General features: G+C 38.3%; 1 non-coding gene across 1 annotated transcript; it reads left to right on the plus strand.

Annotated features, from left to right (window-relative positions):
- Positions 1-10,281: 10,281 nt before the first annotated feature.
- Positions 10,282-10,354, plus strand: trnak-uuu (transfer RNA lysine (anticodon UUU)). Its single transcript has one exon. It is a non-coding gene; the product is annotated as a tRNA-Lys (tRNA).
- The last annotated feature ends 10,690 nt before the right edge of the window (positions 10,355-21,044 follow it).

The raw sequence follows: 21,044 nt of genomic DNA on the forward strand, positions 1-21,044 counted from the left end.
GTGTATTCATATGTAAATGTATTCAGTTATAAACATTCATTCACTTTCTTCTTTCCTTCATGGATCTAAACGTTACCGCTGCTGGTAGTTTTTTCGATGTTTTTATTTAATAAGTTGTAGGTGTATTTATTTCAGTATAAAAGTGTTTTGCTTGGGTCATGATAAATGATATAAATGATAAATACACACATGTTATATTTAACGCTTCTATTCCTCATTTCAAAATGTTTTCGTTTTTTTATGTTGTTTTTTTTATTGTTTTTCGCCCTTTTTTGTCAAACAAAACTATGTTTTCAATGGCAAACACAGAAAATATGCAAAATCTTCCACCAAAAATTAATTTAACCCTGGACCTACATTGAAAATACACGCAACCCTAATTCAAAATTCCCGGACATTTGACGCATTTAAAAAAAACCTGCCCCGACACCCCGGACACCACCGTAAAAGAGGACATGTCCGGGGAAAAGAGGACGTATGGTCAGCCTAAGTAACAGGTACTCCATTGTTGTAGAAAGCACGGAAATGAAGACAACAAGGCCAGCAAACTGCTGCATACAGTTTGAAAATATGATAAAACAAGGACACGGGGAATAATCTTTTATCGGTAAGAATAACTTTTTTTGTACAATATATTACAAAACCCAAAACCAGTGAAGTTGGCACATTTTGTAAATTGTAAATAAAAACAGAATACAATGATTAGCAAATCTTTTTCAACTTATATTCAATTGAATAGGCTGCAAAGACAAGATATTTAATGTTGACCTGAGAAACTTAATTTTTTTGCAAATGATCATTAACTTAAATTTAATGAAGGCAAAGCATTTAAATAAAGTTGGCACAGGGGCATTTTTACCACTGTGTTACATGGCCTTTCCTTTTGACAACACTCAGTAAATGATTGGGAACGGAGGAGACCAATTTTTACTTTTCAGGTGGAATTCTTTCCCATTCTTGCTTAATGTACAGCCTAAGTTGTTCAACAATCCGGGGTCTCCGTTGTTGTATTTTACTCTTCATAATGCGCTACACAGGAGACATATCTGGACTACAGGCAGGCCAGTCTAGTACCCGCACTCTTTTACTACGAAGCCACGTCGTTGTAACACGTGCAGAGTGTGGCTTGGCATTGTCTTTCTGATATAAGCAGGGACACCCATGAAAAAGACGTTGCCTGGATGACAACATATGTTGCTCCAAAACCTGTATGTACCTTTCAGCATTAATTGTGCCTTCACAGACTGATATGTGTAAGTTACCCATGCCTTGGGCACTAATACACCCCCATACCATCACAGATGCTGGCTTTTGAACTTTGCGCCAATAACTGTCCGGATGGTTCTTTCCTTTTTGGTCCGGAGGACACGATGTCCTCATTTTACCAAAAACAATTTGAAATGTGGACTCGTCAGACCACAGAACACTTTTCCACTTTATATCAGTCCATCTTGGATGAGCTCAGGCCCAGAAAAATCCGGCGACATTTCTGGGTGTTGTTGATAAATGGCTTTGGCTGTGCATAGTAGAGTTTTAACTTGTAATTACAGATGTAGCAACGAACTGTAGTTACTGACAGTGGTTTTCTGAAGTGTTCCTGAGCCTATCTGGAGATGTCCTTTACACACTGATGTTGCTTTTTGATGCAGTACTGCCTGAGGGATCGAAGGTCACGGGCATTCAATGTTGGTTTTCGGCCTTGCTGCTTTCGTGCAATGATTTCTTCAGATTCTCTGAACCTTTTGATGATATACAGAACTTAGATGGTGAAATCTCAAAATTCCTCGCAATAGCTTGTTGAGAAATGTTAGTCTTAAACTGTTCGACAATTTGCTCATGCATTTGTTCACAAAGTGGTGACCTTCGACCCATCCCTGTTTGTGAATGACTCATCATTTCATGTATGCTGCTTTTATACCCAATTATGGTACCCACCTGTTCCCAATTAACCTGTTCACATGTGGGATGTTCAAAATAAGTGTTTGATGAGCATTCCTCAACTTTGTCAGTCTTTTTTGCCATTTGTGCCAGCTTTTTTTAAAACATGTTGCAGGCATCAAATTCCAAATGAGCTAATATTTGCAAAAAATAACAAAGTTTACCAGTTTGAACATTAAGTATCTTGTCTTTTCAGTCTATTCAATTGAGTATAAGTTGAAAAGGATTTGCAAATCATGGTATTCAGTTTTTATTTACTATTTACACATAGTGCCAACTTCACTGGCTTTGGGTTTTGTAATATGTGAACTAATAGAACCTGTTTTAACATTCACAATAGGCTTAATTGCACTTTTACTTAGTGAAATCCAATATCGAAGTTACATTTAAACCAGTGTGGGTGGCACTGGGAGCAGGTGGGTAAAGTGTCTTGCCCAAGGACACAACTACGATGGCGGAAGCGGGAATCGAACCTGGAACCCTCAAGTTGCTGGCACGTCCACGCTATCAACCGAACTATACCCATAAGTAAGTTATGATTTATGATATATATATATATATATATATATATATATATATATATATATATATACTTAAAGTATATATATAAAAATAAAAAATATATATTTATATATATTTAAGTATATATATTATGGCTGTGAATCTTTGGGTGTCCCACGATTCGATTCAATATCGATTCTTGGGGTCACGATTCGATAATATATCGTTTTTTTCGATTCGATTCGATTCTCAATTCAAAAACGATATTTTTCCGATTCAAAACGATTCTGTATTCATTCAATTTATAGGATTTGAGCAGGATCTACCCCAGTCTGCCGACATGCTAGCAGAGTAGTAGATTTAAAAAAAAAAAGCTTTTATAATTGTAAAGTACAGTGTTTTATCAACTGATTGTAATAATATAAATTTGTTTTAACTATTAAACGAACCAAAAATATTACTTATTTTATCTTTGTGAAAATATTGGACACAGTGTGTTGTCAAACTTATGAGATGCGATGCAAGTGTAAGCCACTGTGACACTATTGTTCTTTTTTTTTTTTTTATAAATGTCTAATGATAATGTCAATGAGGGATTTTTAATCACTGCTATGCTGAAATTATAATTAATATTAATACTGTTGTTGATAATATTCTTTTTTTTTTCATTACTTTTGGTTTGTTCTGTGTCGTGTTTGTGTCTCCTCAATTGCTCTGTTTGTTGCAGTTCTGAGTGTTGCTGGGTCAGGTTTGGTTTTGGATTTGGATTGCATTGTTATGGTATTGCTGTGTAGTGGTTTGTTGGATTGATTAAAAAAAGTAAATAAATAAATACAAATAAAAAATAAATAAAAATCGATTTTTTCAAAATGAGAATCGATTCTGAATCTCACAACATAAACAATTTGATTCGTATTCGAATCAATTTTTTCCCACACCCACAGTATATATATATATATATATATATATATATATATATATATATATATATATACATATATATATATATATATATATATATATATATATATATGCATATATATATATATATGTATATATGTATGTATATATACATATATATATATACATATATATATATATATATATATACATATATATATATATATATATATATATATATATATATATATATATGCATATATATATATATATGTATATATGTATGTATATATACATATATATATATACATATATATATATGTATATGTATATATGTATATATATACATATATATGTATATCTATATATATATATGTATATATTATATATAGATATATATGTATGTATATATATATATATATATATATATATATATATATATATATATATATGTAGGTGTGGGAAAAATCACAAGACTACTTCATCTCTACAGAACTGTTTCATGAGGGGTTCCCTCAACCATCAAAAAAAAATTAAAAAAATCTGATGATTGAGGGAACCCCTCATGAAACAGTTCTGTCGAGACGAAGTAGTCTTGTGATTTTTCCCACACCTACATATTGCGCTCTACCACGGTATCGAGCACTATTCTCTGGATAATCCAATCAAGACATATATATATATATATATATATATATATATATATATATATATATATATACACTATTTGGGCTTTAAAAGGCACATAATTTTGCATTGCATTGTGGGGGCTGGGAAGCCATTTTGTTTCCATGGCTGTACTTAACCAGGGTATCCTATAGCTTGATCGTCAACGGAGTCAGTTTATATTCAAGCCAAACATTTCTGAATTTCTGAATGCCAAGTCTGTAAAGGCTCACGGACAAACCAACTTTGAGTGTGTGCAAGACCTCGGCATACCACATCAGAAAGAAAGGTTAAGAGGTTAGTCAACAGAACTTGTCACTGTGTGGTGTCTCCTGGGGTGATTGGTTTCCAACTGAATATATATTTCAATCTGAAACACACTGGGCATTGATGTGGAAAATATTTAAAGTCTTCTTAGTTGTTGATCTATGAACTGGTGTATTGTTTTATTTCCCAAATACTATATGCTGTTCGTAACCCGCACTTAGCTCAGCTTAATTTAGCTAACCCTAACATCCAACTAAAAGGTATGCGTGCAAAATTGATGCAAACTTACCAGGGTGAAAATGCCGTGAACACACCAACATGTACCAGGTGATGGTGTTAAAAGTAATGTTTGATTGTCTCACGGTCGCTATCCAAGCTAATCATTATCTTTTTATTAGCTCATTAACTTGACTTCCTTGGCTTTGCTTCTATGCTGGAAATAAGACAAATCTCTCCAAATAGTTTTTTTTCACTGAAGCGTTCTTGACAACCATGTTTTGAACTTGTTAAAGAAAACAATAAAACTTTTGTACAGAGTCTGGCTGTCAGCCATGTAAATAAGCTATACCGATGCCAGCAAAAACCACAATGCATTGCATTTTCATCTTAAGAGCGCAGCACGGTGGAAGAGTGTCCAGTGCGTCTGCCTCACAATACGAAGGTCCTGAGTAGTCAGGGTTCAATCCCGGGCTCGGGATCTTTCTATGTGGAGTTTGCATATCCTCCCCGTGACTGCGTGTTTTTCCTCCGGGTACTCCGGCTTCCTCCCACCTCCAAAGACATGCACCTGGGGATAGGTTGATTGGCAACACTAAGATTGGCCCTAGTGTGTGAATGTGAGTGTGAATGTTGTCTGTCTATCTGTGTTGGCCCTGCGATGAGTTGGCGACTTCTCCAGGGTGTACCCCGCCTTCTGCCCAATTGTAGCTGAGATAGGCACCAGTGCCCCCCGCAACCCCAAAGGTAATAAGCGGTAGAAAATAGATGGGATGGACTTAAGAGCCCTATTACCATAGTCCGACAAATTAAGCAACAGCGAACAGCTAGTTAGCCTAATATAACAAATGAGGCTAAAGCTAGGACAAGCCAATTACCTTCGTCCACCTAAAAAGCCACATCAATTGGCAAGTTAGCTTAATGGAGTACTGTATGTTAACCTGCAGCTAGGACTTGCCAATTAGCCAATGACAAGTGAGCTTAAAGGCCTACTGAAATGAGATTTTCTTATTCAAACGGGGATAGCAGGTCCATTCTATGTGTCATACTTGATCATTTCGCCATATTGCCATATTTTTGCGGAAAGGATTTAGTAGAGAACATTAAAGATAAAGTTCGCAACTTTTGGTGCTGATCAAAAAGCCTTGCCTTTACCGGAAGTCGCAGTTGATGATGTCACAAGGGTGAGGTTCTCCTCACGTCCTCACATTGTTTATAATAGGAGCCTCCAACAAAAAGAGCTATTCGGGCCTAGTAAATGACAATTTCCCCATTCATTTGAGCGAGGATGAAAGATTTGTGGATGATGATATTGATAGCGAAGGACTAGAAAAATAATGATAAAATAAAATAAAGTAAAAAAAAAAAGGCGATTGCATTGGGACGGTTTCAGATGTTTTTAGACTCATTTACTAGGATAATTCTGGGAAATCCCTTATCTTTCTATTGTGTTGCTAGTATTTTAGTGAGATTAAATAGTACCTGATAGTCGGAGGGGTGTGTCCACGGGTGTCTTGAGGCCAGTGTCTGAGGGAAGTCACGGCAGCTGTATGGACGGCGCAAACTCTACAGATCTCCGGTAAGAGGCGACTTTTTAACACAATTTTCTCACGGAAACCTGCCGGTTCACAAGTGGTCGGGAACCATGTTCGTTTGACCGCTCTGATCCATAGTAAAGCTTCTTCTCCGGGAATTTTAAACAAGGAATCCCCATGTGTTTGTGTGGCTAAAGGCTAAAGTTTCCAAACTCCATCTTTCTACTTTGACCTCTCCATTATTAATTGAACAAATTGCAAAAGATTCAGCAACACAGATGTCCAGAATACTGTGTAATTGCGCGATGAAAAGAGACGCCTTTTGTCCGTAAGTGGTGCTGCGCTAATATTTCCTGACAGTCTGTGACGTCACGCGCACGCGTCATCATTCTAAAATCGTTTTCAACAAGAAACTGCGCAGGAAATAAAAAATTGCAATTTAGTAAACTAAAACGGCCATATTGGCATGTGTTGCAATGTTAATATTTCATTATTGATATATAAACTATCAGACTGCGTGGTCGGTAGTAGTGGGTTTCAGTAGGCCTTTAATGTAGCGTATGATGCTAGAGCTAGAACGAACTAATTTAAGTCAACTCGCTACATGATTTAAAATGCACTTTTTGGGTGAAATTCTTATTTTTCAGTGAAATGTATTTCTATATTTATTCATACTCTAATGTATAGATTTTACATCAATTGTTTTCATTTGCATTTTATTATATGAGCTTTAACAATAACAGCCTATTGGTTTCTCATTGGCACCCGAGTGTGTGTGTCCGCGGGGGGATGGGGTATTCGCATGTCTTTACCGACCTGATTTCGTGTGTTCCCCCAGTGCATGGGCCATCTGAATGGGTCAGCCCGCCGAGTAAGGAGCTCCGCAGAGTTTGCACAATACGTCAGGAATGAAATGCAGCGTCATGCTGAGCTCATTAGGAGGCTTAATTAATACATGTAAATGAGCATACCTACAGGCTCTTTCTCATGGTGAGAGGATGAGTGCGGGGGGGGGGGGAAGGGGGGGGGGGGGCAATGTGGACAATCTTTGCACAAGAAAGGGTTCGCCATCTGGGCTTGCCAAGGGGACCACCGAGGTAAAGATAAAGCCAGGATGTTGGAGATTTGGAAAGTCTCATGAAAATACCTGCAATGTCATAGATAGTTTTGTCAGCAGATTTTGAAGACACCACAATATACACTTTAGAAATAAAATATGTTAAGAAGTGACCATTACCTCGACTTGAAAGGGCCTGTCCAGTCCACAAATTACGTTTTTATGGTTGGAATGCCTCAGGGTCTTCTTAGCCTCATGTTGGCCCCCTTGTTGACCGGACAAAAACAGATGATTATAGTCAGATTATTAAAATAAAGATGTTTGATTTGACTAAAATACAAACCGAATCAACACTGTTTGAGAAACAAGAAGGACTGATTAATTCAGAGAAAATTTGGCTTTTTTTTGTCCTCTTCATTGTTTTGCTAAGTAAGACTCAAAATCAGGGCTTCACAGTGGCAGAGGGGTGAGTGCGTCTGCCTCACAATACGAAGGTCCTGAGTAGTCAGGGTTCAATCCCGGGCTCAGAATCTCTCTGTGTGGAGTTTGCATGTCCTCCCCGTGAATGCGTGGGTTCCCTCCAGGTACTCCAGCTTCCTCCCACTTCCAAAGACATGCACCTGGGGATAGGTTGATTGGCAACACTAAATTGACCCTGGTGTGTGAATGTGAGTATGAATGTTGTCTGTCTATCTGTGTTGGCCCTGCGATGAGGTGGCGACTTGTCCAGGGTGTACGCCGCCTTTTGCCCAATTGTAGCTAAAATAGGCACCAGCGCCCCCCGCGACCCCAAAGGGAATAAGGGGTAGAAAATGGATGGATGAATACGGACTCAAAATCTGTGAATTTGGAGTGGAAAAAACTTTTTTTTTAATTTAAAGTTTACATGTAAACCACTTATTTTAGCAAATCCTATTGTGCTTTTTGTCATGTTCAGGTAGTAGTTATAGAGCGGCCATGTTTTGTAGCATAAGATAATTAAAAAAAAAAAAGTACTAATGATTGTCACACACACACTAGGTGTGGTGAAATTACTCTCTGCATTTGACTCATCCCCTTGTTTACACACTGTAAGGCAGCGTTTCTCAAAGTGTTGGGCAGGCCCCACTGGTGGGGAATAGAGACAACGGGGCGCGAGGAATGGGAGAACGTTTCACTTTTTTTTTTTTTTTATTATATTCTTAGATTTAATTGTTACTATGCTTTCATTTTCTATACACACTGTAAATCACTTTGTGATTCTGTCTGTGAAATCCGTTCAATAAATAAATGTAAATTACTTATTTTTCCTCTAGGCTTTAAATTTCTAGGTAGGAGCGAAAGTTTGACAGACAGAGCAACAGTTACTAATGGAAGCGGGGCTAAGCGGAACAGTCTTTCACGCGGATGGGTAGCAGGCTAATGTGTGGACCACAATTACACAAAATGGATAAATTTGTGACTCGCACCTCAAAGGTCGTCGAGCCAGAGCCAGCGCCTGCGGAGAAACAAAAATCTGACGAGCTTAATCAACCAAAAAGCCAACCGAAAAGAAAATATGACGAAGGATATCTTGCTCTTGGATTCACAGCAACGGTGGTGGGGGCAGAGGAAAGACCCCTGTGTGTTCTGTGTCCAAAACCGCTAGCAGCAGACAGCATGAGACCCAACAAATTAAAGAGACACCTCGAGACCACACACCCCAATCACATCAATAAGCCACTTGATTTATTTCAAAGAAAACTGGGAGAGTAGTTATTTTATTTATAATTGAACTTGATGCAAGTTATGCCACAGCTGCACAGTTATTGTATTTATTATTGAACTTGATGTTATTTTATGTTATTGAGTTTGAATGTATACAACTTGAATGTTACTTGATGTTCAATGAATTTGAAAATGTTAAGCTTGGCAATAGCGTTCTGTTGGGGCAATGGGGGCAGGTGGGGCTTGAAAACTCCCCCTTGTCCAAAGTGGGGGATGACAAAAAAAGTTTGAGAACCACTGCTGTAAGGTGAGGGAGCAGTGAGCAGCGGCGGTGGCCACGCCCAGGAATCACTTTGGTGATTTAACCCCCAATTCCAACCCTTGATGCTGAGTGCCTGGCAGGGAGGTAATGGGTCCCGTTTTCATAGTCTTTGGTATGACTCGGGGGTTTGAACTCACAACCTAGCAATCTCAAGGCGGAGACTCTAACCACAAGGCCACTGGGCAGGAAAATAATAATAATAATAATGAACAGCCATCAGGTAGTTATCTTAATGTGTCAAGTCACATAATATAGTGAATTCAGTTCACGGCGACAGACACCTTAATGCAGCATAATACAGTAAAACTAATTAGCAGAGCTGCCAAGCGTCATGCTTTGAGCGTTAGGAGCATACTTGCCGGGGGGAAGGGGGCGAATTGAGGGGGGAGGGGTTTGGTGGTAGCGGGTGTGTATATTGTAGTGTCCCGGAAGAGTTAGTGCTGCAAGGGATTATTGGTATTTGTTCTGTTGTGTTTATGTTGTGTTACGGTGCAGATGTTCTCCCGAAATGTGTTTGTCATTCTTGTTTGGTGTGGTTTCACAGTGGGGCGCATATTGGTAACAGTGTTAAAGTTGTTTATACGGCCACCCTCAGTGTGACCTGTATGGCTGTTGATCAAGTATGCCTTGCATTCACTTATGTGAGTGTAAAAGCCGCAAAAAATATGTGACTGAGCCAGTACGCTGTTTGTATGGAGAAAAAGAAACTGTGAAAGGCAGTGTATATTGTTGCCCGGGTGGAAATCCGGAGAAATTCGTGAGAATGATTGCCCCGGGAGATTTTTCCGGGAGGGGCACTGATATTCAGATGGGTTGGCAAGTATGGTTAAGAGTCATGCAATTTAAACTTTTCTGACGCATACTTGACATTTAACACACTTATACTGTATTTCCTCATTGACTACTTTGTATTTATTTTGTCATATTAGTCATGACGAACGTGTATTCTTGCTACCTGCCGTAGTTCGAGTAATTCTGATTGACTTACCGAAAGAACCAATCACAGACCAAATCCATAAATTATTGTGGCTAAATCTAGCCAACCACGGAAACGCACCACTGAGCGTAAACCAATCAGAAGTAACCTAAGGCGGGTCTTTGTGTCTTTTATTTTTCACACGCACCTCAGCACAGTGTTGTCAACTCCGCGACTTTCTCGCTAAAAGCGACTAGCGGCAATTATAACAAATCGAGCCTGGATATCTCAGTCGATAGAGCATCAGACTTTTAATCTGAGGGTCCAGGGTTCAAGTCCCTGTTCAGGCCGTCTATCTCCTTTACCATGAATTGATTAACGTGGACCCCGACTTAAACACGTTGAAAAACTTATTCGGTGTTACCATTCAGTGGTCAAATTGTACGGAATATGTACTGTGCTATCTACTAATAAAAGTTTCAATCAAATCAACTTTTTTTGGATGTTTAAAGGTACGAAAGCGCGTATCACTGTATAGTCCTTAACGTACAAGCGGTGCTGCTGTGTGGTCTGTGGCCTTACCTCACAGGCGGTCCCCTGTTTACTGAATGTCTGCTTTTAGACAGCTTGTACTGAAAACACATTTCATTATACTGTTATACAATGCAACGACAGTAAACTCCATTCCAATCCAGTCATAGCAGAGAGGCGAAGCACACTCACTGCGTGCAAAGTTGCCACTGTTTATGCCTTGGTTGGAATGTAAAATGTAAGTGTATCATCACTGTCACGCTTTAAATAAAAGCAAACCCATCGTTCATTACAATGAGCCAGTCAATAGATTTGGTTCGTTCTTGAATATTACAACCCTTCAGTCTTTTGATCAAAGTTGATTCTCTAACATTTATCGATGTAGAACAGGGGTGTCAAACTCAAATGAAGAGTGGGCCAAAATTTAAAACTGTACAAAGCCGCGGGCCAAGGTTGAACAAATTAACCTTTTAAACAAGTTTTGCATTGAATATTGAACAAGCAAGGCTTATATAACTTTATAGTAAAATGCAAAATCGAGTTTCAAATAATAGTGATAATAATAATTGGAAAAATATCAATGTATATCAAATAAAATTTAAATAAAAATTGAATGCCTCTTCTGAGGTTAATATCAAAATAAACTTTTTCCACAGGCTAATAATAAGTTTGAAAATAAAATAACAATCATGAATGAATCAAACATTCAAGCCTGGAAGTAGCAAGAGAAAGTGCACAAATAAAACGTTAATTATTGCTGTGTGCTACACTGATTTGCTTTAACACTGAATATGGAATAAGCAACGCAAGTTATATAACTTAATAGTGCAAAATCAACTTTCAAGAAACAAACTAAAAAACATCAATGTAATATTAAATTTCATTTAAATAAAAAATGTAATGCCTCTTTTCTATTTGCAGTCTTCTGAGGTAAATATCAACATTAACCTTTTCCACAGGCTAATAAATTTGAAAATAAAATAACAATGAGGTGGGCGGGGTTGGGTGGAAGCGGGTGGTGTATATTGTAGCATCCCGGAAGAGTTAGTACTGCAAGGGGTTCTGGGTGTTTGTTCTGTTGTGTTCATGTTGTGTTTCGGTGCGGATGTTCTCCCGAAATGTGTTTGTCATTCTTGTTGGGTGTGGCTTCACAGTGTGGCGCATATTTGTAACAGTGTTGAAGCTGTTGATACGGCCACCCTCAGTGTGACCTGTATGACTGTTGATCAAGTATGCGTTGCATTCACTAAAATGTGTGTGCAACCCGCATATATTATGTGACTTGGCCGGCACGCTGTTTGAATGGAGGAAAAGCGGACATGACGACAGGTTGTAGAGGACGCTAAAGGCAGTATCTTTAAGTCACGCCCCCAATATTGTTGTACGGGCGGAATTCCGGAGAATGGTTGATCCGGCAGATTTTCGGGAGGGGCGCTGAACTTCGGGAGTCTCTCAGGAAAATCGGGAGGGTTATTATTGGTGAATGCGGTGTTACAGCTGCAACGCCGCTGTATAATACCGGCGGGCCAGCTCCAATGTTAATTTGATATTTCCTCAAGGGCCAAATGAAATTACACGGCGGGCCAAATTTGGCCCAGGGGCCAGAGTTTGACACCCATGATGTAGAACAAAGAAAAATACAACTAAACTAAGAATCAACAAAGAAAATTAATTTACAGTTCTAATCATAATTTGCATTTTTAACTCACTTTTTGTGTCTCCCACTACAATATTCCTCTCAACTACAGTAATGTAATAAATTATGCAAACGAGGTATTGATGTCATCAAGCAACTTCTAGCAATTTTTATGACAGCCAATAGCAACTTTCCTGACAGAGGATTTGGCAACACTGGAAGATGAAGAGAGATGAGAAGAGATTGAGGACAGTGAGAATGAAGATGTAGAAGAGATACAAATTGAGAACACAGATGCACAGGATGAGCCAGAAGCGCAACAGAGAAAACATTGGACATTATTTTCCATTTCCGCTTTAGGAGGCCACAATGCAGGGAGAGCCTCTGGAGGTGAGGACATCAGTCTTAAGGTATAAATCAACATTACCAAAATCGGTGTTAAAAAACAAAAACATTTTTTAATGCATAATGCCACTAAAATCTCACTCTTTTCTTGTTCTGAAACTTGGCAGCCCTGCTAATTGTCTTAGCATTAAAAGAAAGCTATCGCTAACAGCTAGTTAGCTTAATGTAGCATATGAAACTACGCTAGCTACCCTAAACCCTAATTAACACAGTATATTAAATTCAGCTGTTGCCAATGTAGCATAGTGAAGCTAATTAGCTTGTCATATAAAATAAAGCTATCACTAAAAGCTAGTTAGTTCAATGTCGCATATGAATCTAAAAAGCTTAGTTAATTACTACCATAACTGAGTAGTGTAAGTTAAAATAATTAGTTAATTACCTCGATGAAGCATTATTATGAAGTTAAAGACACTAGCTAGTAACACTAAGCAGCAGTTTATGATTAGTAATTCTAATGTAGCATCTGAAGCTACAAACAATAATAAAATAATTCAACCAAATAGTTAAAGCTGCTGTACAGTTAAGAGACATGATCATTATGACTCCATCCTCTTCCTAAATCAAACATCTAAGTTATGTGCCTTTCCTAAAATATTTAAAAAATGTAACAATTTTGAGTTAGTTGTAAACAGTCCCTCTGATTTTATGTAGCATGAATGAAATCAAGCACATGCTAGTTAGCCTAATTTAGCATATTACGCTACAGCTAGGACTTGCTAACTAGCTTAGTTTAAAAGAATGAAACTTTTTCAAACGGCTAGTTGGCTTGCTGCAACATGATATGAAGCTACGGCTAGTACGAGCTCATTAGCTTGGTCTAGCTCTAACAAATGACGCCACAGCCAATTTATATTGATTCATTGATTGAAACTTTTAGTAGTAGATTACATAGTGTAGTACATATTCCGTACAATTGACCACTAAATGGTAACACCCGAATACGTTTTTCAACTTGTTTAAGTCGAGGTCCACGTTAATCAATTCATGGTAAAATGTAGCCTAAAGAGCTGTAGCCACCTGATAGCTTTGTGCTTATGAAGCTACAGCAAACAGCTAGTTAACATAGCAATAAAACTGGAATACAAGCCTGACTTTTCTTAAAGTCAAACATATGAAACTACAGCCAAAGTCCCGTTAACTTAATGTAGCATAATATGAAGCTACAGCTAGGGCTAGCTAATTAGCTTACTCTAACAAATAATGTCACAGTCAATGGCTAGTTATCTTAATGTAGCAAAACACCCTATAACCACTTGTTAGCTATGAGCTGCTTTTTGAAGCTGACTTTCTCCAAAGTCATGGCATATAATTTTAAAGTTTAAATCCGTTGCTTATGTCTTACTGGAAAAGCCTTTTGTCTTCATGGGTAAGTCTGACATTTTGGTCATCACACAAATGCAAACTACTCCTTTGAACTATTGCTAATATTTTTTCTTGTGGTAATAAGTGTTGATATATTGAAGCATTTATGCGGTTCATCTTCCTCCACATAAGTAGAGAGAAGGAAGAAAAATCTGGTGTCTGGTTTGTTTTGGACTGAGTAAAATAAATGTTCTGTTTGTCTTATTGTTCTCTTTGGCTGGAACCTCATCATAGCTTTAGTTTTTACCACTCTTGTGAGTGCACTTGTGTTACATGTTTCACTTCTTTGTACTTCTCGTACCCTCATAGTAGCTTATAGCCCCCTGACTGTGTTTATTTAGTTGAGGGTTTTTTTTTTAGCTGCTCTAAGCCGTTCTCTGTCTTGATATAAAAGCTACTTTTGTGTAAAGGGGAAGTTAAAATTTTCACACACTGTTGAAAGTGTTTTAATGAACCATGTAGGATCGTGGCACAGTCTTCCTCTGTTTTTTAACCATGTCATGGACAACTTTTTGAAAAAAAGAGAGGGCGAGGGGGCCAGAGGGGGAGGAGTAAGTCAGCTTTTTGCGTTTGTGTTTTTTTTAGGTTTCCAGTTTCAGCCGACTTGTTTCCGTCAGGTTTTATTCATGACCTCCATCTGGAAATAATATATGTTCATGAAAACAAGCCATCAGCAATTTTAGGGAAGAGTTGCATGCATGCGTGTGTAGAAAGGGGACATTGGTTGCAGCCTCCCTTATTAGTAACACACACAATAGTCCTTTTTTCACTGCAGGAATTTTTTCAGGAACTTCTTTACCTACCCGGGTAAATAAAGTTCCCCCTGTGTTTCCACCAAAAACTACCCGGGTAGATTAAATTCTTATAGGAACCTTTCGGAGTGCCTCTTAGGCTATGTCCACACTAAGCCGGATAACCCCCTAAACGAAAAACTATTTAGCTTAAAGGGGAACATTATCACAATTTCAAAAGGGTTAAAAACAATAAAAATCTGTTCCCAGTGGCTCGTTTTATTTTTCTAAGTTTTTTTCAAAATTTTACACCTCCCGGAATATCCCTAAAAAAAAGCTTTAAAGTTCTTGATTTTCCCTATTTGCGATGCGACTGTCTATTTCCCTGTGATGTCATACAGTGCTGCCAATACAAACAACATGGCGGTTACCACAGCAGGATATAGCGACATTAGCTCTGATTCAGACTCGGATTTCAGCGGCTCAAGCGATTCAACAGATTACGCATGTATTGAAACAGATGGTCGGAGTATGGAGGCAGATAGCGAAAACGAAATTGAAGAAGAAATTGAAGCTATTGAGCGAAAAGTTATTGACGCTATTCGGCCATAGCATGGGTGTACCTAATGAAGTGTCCCATAGCATGGCTGCCTTATTAGCATCGCCGGTAAAATGTGTGGACAAAACGATCAGGACTTTCGCATCTTGTGACACTGGAGCAACTTGAATCCGTTGATTGGTAAGTGTTTGTTTCGCATTAAATGTGGGTATCTAGTTTCAAGTGTACATACAGCTAGCGTAAATAGCATGTTAGCATCGATTAGCGTAGCATGTTAGCATCGATTAGCTGGCAGTCATGCTGCTACCAAATATGTCTGATTAGCACATAAGTCAACAACATCAACAAAACTCACCTTTGTGATTTTGTTGACTTAATCGTTGCAAATGCATCTGCAGGTTATCCATACATCTCTGTGCCATGTCTGTCTTAGCATCGCTGGTCAAATGTGCAGACACTCTGGCAAATTCAGTGGGGGTCTGGTGGCAGATTTCTTGCCAGTGGTGAAACTTGAATCCCTCCCTGTTAGTGTTGTTACACCCTCCGACAACACACCGACGAGGCATGATGTCTCCAAGGTTCCAAAAAATAGTCGAAAAAACGGAAAATAACAGAGCTGAGACCCGGTGTTTGTAATGTGAAAATGAAAATGGCGGGTGTATTACCTCGGTGACGTCACATTCTCACGTCATCGCTAAAAGAGCGATAAACAAAAATGCGTTTAATTCGCCAAAATTCACCCATTTAGAGTTCGGAAATCGGTTAAAAAAATATATGGTCTTTTTTCTGCCACATCAAGGTATATATTGACGCATGCATAGGTTTGGTGATAATGTTTCCCTTAGAGCCACGTTTCCACCACACTAAACCAGCGTTTAAGGTTCCCCTCCTTGGATAGTTTTTTACATGGGTAAGTGCGCCGTGTATTTTTTAAATCTCTGGCTGTTAGCTCTGTGTGGACTCATGGATCGTTTACAAACTGAGTTCGAAGAGGAAGTGAAGTCAAAAAGACCGCGCCCCACACAGGAAGTGACCTCAGAAAGAATGCGCCACAGCCCGCTTCATAAAAACAGGAGCTAACCACTGGAAAGATGGAGGCGAGTCATCCAGACATGCCCATGTTTCTCCATCTTTTACATGCGCAGACACTTGTGGAAATCACACATAAATACCTTAAGAGAAGAAAATGCACGATTGCAGCTATTTCGGATACAACACATCTCAGACGGCAAGAGAACTTTCGAATGTCCAGGTCAGCTGTGACCGAAAAACTTTGTCCATTTGTCGAGGGAGAGCCAATGAGAATGCGGGCTCCCGTGGATGTGATTAAAAAAAAGGGATCGTGTGCTGTCGAGGGAAAACTACGGAAGACGGCGAAAGCTTTTGGACTGGCAAAGCAGACTGTATCAGTTATTTTCCACCATGTATGTTGCGGACTCAAGGTTCAAGGTTCAACTTTATTATCCCCGCGGGGAAATTTGTCTTGGACACAGTGCATCATTGCTTTCTTAACATACACAAAAACAAGAGAACACAAGCACAGACACAACCACAACCAGACAACTAACATTTAAACATCTAAACATCAGAACATGGAGCTTGATAGACAAGGGTGGCACTTTGATGCAGGCATAAAATCTACAGTATGGAGATAAAGATAAAGTACCAGTGTGCATTGCACTAGAGCTCATGGATAAAGTGCTGTGTGCTAAAGTGTTTAGTTGTAAAATGCTATGTGCTAAAGTGCTATGTGCTAAAGTGCTGTGTGCTAAAAAAAAAAAAAGTGCTAACCTATGTATTAACATTCTATTGCACATTGTTGGTCAGCTTAATGGAGGCTGGGGCAAATGATAATTTAAGGCGGTTAGATTTGCATAGTGAGACCCGGAGTCTTCTCCCTGATGGCAGGGTTCCATATTCAGGGAAGAGTGGGTGTTGTGAATTGGAAATAATTTTCTTAGGTCCAGAGTATATAAAGTCACCAAGAATGCTCCAAAGAATTCACACGTATGCTTTCCTACATCAAAATTAATCTATTTATTATTATTCTTCTCCATATGTTGGCACGCTCTACTTTCCATATTTTTTTAGTTCGATTCAAACCATTCCTATTTCAAACTGTTCAGGCAATTTGGAAATTCCCAGTTTTCTGAGAAACGATTAACATTTTTAAAAAAAATAGTAAATTTTTCAATCTCTTTTAAACAATTCCATCTTCAAAACATTCCAGTTATCCTGGACTTTCGAAACTACCATATTTACATTAATTCCAGGAATTCCCAGAATTACAGGTTTTCCAATCTTTATTTTCACCCTTTTTGTCTTCTGACTACTCCTTCCACATTTGTCAACCCATTTGAACCGTTCCACGATCAAACATTCCTCTTTGTCAAGAGAAATAAATGTAGTTGTTTTTTTAACTTGATAAATTCCCGGTTTTTCACAAAATTCCAGGAATTCTGTAACACCATTTCTCAATTAAAAATGTTACTTCTTCAACATTCCTCGGCCAATTAAAAAACAATCCAACACCAACCATTTCAACTCATTCAGAACGTTCAAACTGTTTACCATTTTTGAAAAAAATCCCACTTTTCACGAAATTCCCAACTGTTAGGAAATTCCCATTGAAATGAATGGGAATTTTTTTTTTTTTATTCCACAATCCCCACATTTTTCATCCAATTCATATCGTTACAACTTAAAAATATTGATCCTATTCAGGAATTGTGTGCTATCTCCTTCAACAATTCAAAAAAAAATCCCCAGATTTCCCTAAATTCTCAGTTTTCAAGGACATTTTCCCCATTCAAAATGTATTGGCCATTTTTCAAACTTCCACAATTTCCACATTTTTTATCAATTCAAACCATTCCACCTTGAACACATTCAGCTCATCCTGGACATTTAAACTACCATTTTCCAGAAATTCCCTATTTTCTTCAACCTATTTTCAACCTTTCACATTTTTCAACTCTTTCATTGTCAAAATATTCCTCTTAGCCAGGAGAAAAAAAGTAGTTGGTTTATAAAATAGAAAAAGTACCGGTATTCCAGGAATTCCTGGATACCATTTTTCAATAAAAAAATATTTCAACATTTCTTGACTTATTTAAACAATTCCAAAACCAACCAATTTGGCTCATTTAAGATATTCAGGATATTTATAATTTTAAACAAATATCCTGCTTTATCTGAAAGTCACACATTTCCAGAAACTTCCTATTGAAATGAGTGGTACATTTTCAAGTTTCACAAGCCCCACATTTTTCAACCAATTCAAACCATTCCAACCTCAACACATTCCACTCATCCCGGACATTCAAACTAACACGTTCCTAGGTTCCAAACCAAATTCTGGTTTTCCTGGAAATTCTTGAATTCCTGGAATTCTGTAACACCGTTATTCAATTATAAATTGTCGCTATTAACATATTTCTTAACAAACTCAAACATTTCCAACACAAACCAATTCAGCTCATTCAGGACATTCATGCTATTTATCACTTTTTAAAAATCCCCGCTTCTCTTGAAATTCCTAAATTTCCAGTAAATTCTGATTTAAATAAATTAGATTTATTTTTTTTAATTCCACGAGTCCCACATTTCTCAATTGTTTTAGACCATTCCAAAACCAACACATTCCACGCACCCTGGACAAGAAATAATTTTTAAAAAATCCCCACTTTTCCCGTAACTCCCAAATTACCAGGAAATTCTCAGTATGATGAATGGGGACATTTTTTTGCACAATTTCCACATTTCTTGACTGGTTAAATGAGTTCTAACACCAAATCGTTTAGCTCATGATTTTGTTATTTGGTGCCATCTTAGAAGTATGATGACTGTTCTAATGTTAGCATGCTATCATTAGCACGCTAAAATTGTATGTTAGCATTTCAGCTAATTTTGTACGTTTTAACATAATAACCATGGATTGTGTTACTTACTTAATGCCCTCTTAAAAGTATACTAGCTGTTCCCCTTGTGTTTCAGGGTTATCATCACACTTTTACTCTTTACCACCCATCTGACGATCTGACGATGACTCATGATTCGAATAGTATTCCGAGGATGATGATTGGAATCAAAATCGATTTTAAATTCAAACCGATTCTCGCAATATTTTAAAAGTTATAAAACAACTTTTTAAAGCAGGTCGCAGGTTACAAAGGCTCCTCTTGACTGTTGGCGTGGGTCTTTGATTGATTGATTGATTGATTGATACTTTTATTAGTAGATTGCACAGTTCAGTACATATTCCGTACAATTGACCACTAAATGGTAACACCCGAATAAGTTTTTCAACTTGTTTAAGTCGGAGTCCACGTTAATCAATTCATGGTACAATATATACTATCAACATAATACAGTCATCACACAAATCAATCATCATAGTATGTACATTTAATTATTTACATTATTTACCATCCGGGGGGTGGGATGAGGAGCTTTGGTTGATATCAGTACTTCAGTCATCAACAATTGCATCAACAGAGAAATGTGGACATTGAAACAGTGTAGGTCTTATTTAGTAGGATATGTACAGCCAGCAGAGAACATAGTGAGTTCAGATAGCATAAGAACAAGTATATACATTAGAAGTACATTTGAGTTGTTTATAATCCGGGGAGATGGGATGTGAATGGAGGAGGGTATTAGTAAAGAGTTGAAGTTGCCTGGAGGTGTTGTTTTAGAGCGGTTTTGTAGGAGGTTAGAGATGCACTTACTTTTATACCTGTTGGGAGTGCATTCCACATTGATGTGGCATAGAAAGAGAATGAGTTAAGACCTTTGTTAGATCGGAATCTGGGTTTAACGTGGTTTGTGGAGCTCCCCCTGGTGTTGTGGTTATGGCGGTCATCTACGTTAAGGAAATAGTTGGACATGTACTTCGGTATCAAGGAGGTGTAGCGGATTTTATAGACTAGGCTCAGTGCAAGTTGTTTTACTCTGTCCTCCACCCTGTGCCAGCCCACTTTGGAGAAGTGGGTTGGATTGAGGTGTGATCTGGGGTGGAGGTCTAAAAGTAACCGGACTAGCTTATCTGGGATGTTTGGAGTCTAGATTTGAGGGTTTTGGAGGTGCTGGGGTACCAGGAGGTGCAAGTGTAATCGAAGAAGGGTTGAATGAGAGTTCCCGCTAGAATCCTCAAGGTGCTTTTGTTGACCAGAGAGGAGATTCTGTAGAGGAATCTCGTTCTTTGGTTGACCTTTTTGATCACCTTAGTTGCCATTTTATCACAGGAAAGATTAGCCTCTAGAATGGAACCTAGGTAGGTGATCTCATCCTTCCTGGTGATAACAATGTCACCCACTTTTATACGTGCAACACGTAAGCCAATCATGGCCTAAAAAACAGGGCAGCACGGCCTCAAGGAAGGTCCTGAGTTAAATTCCCGGCCTCAGGGTCTTTCTGTGTGGAGTTTGTATGTTCTCCCTGTGACTGTGTGTGTTCTCTTCAGGTACTCCGGCTTCCTCCCACCACCAAAGACATGCACCAGGGGATAGAGTGGCAACATTAAATTGGCCCAAGTGTGTGAATGTGAGTGTGAATGTTGTTTGTCTCTCTGTGTTGGCCCTGCAACTTGGTCCTGGCTTCCGTCCAAGTGCAGCTGGGATAGGGTGCAGCACCCCCTGCTCCAACCTGGAGTATTAGACTTTAGTATTTTATAGTATTTTAGTATTACAATTAACTGGAATCAAGTGTACTGTGGGGCCCTATTGTAGTGTCTCACAACTGAGGCATCATAAATTAATCAAATCTTTAATGGACACGTGGAAGTAAACAATGTGATAAAAAACATTTTACAA

Source organism: Nerophis ophidion, linkage group LG03 (assembly GCF_033978795.1).
Source record: "Nerophis ophidion isolate RoL-2023_Sa linkage group LG03, RoL_Noph_v1.0, whole genome shotgun sequence".
Classification (NCBI taxonomy): Eukaryota; Metazoa; Chordata; class Actinopteri; order Syngnathiformes; family Syngnathidae; genus Nerophis; species Nerophis ophidion.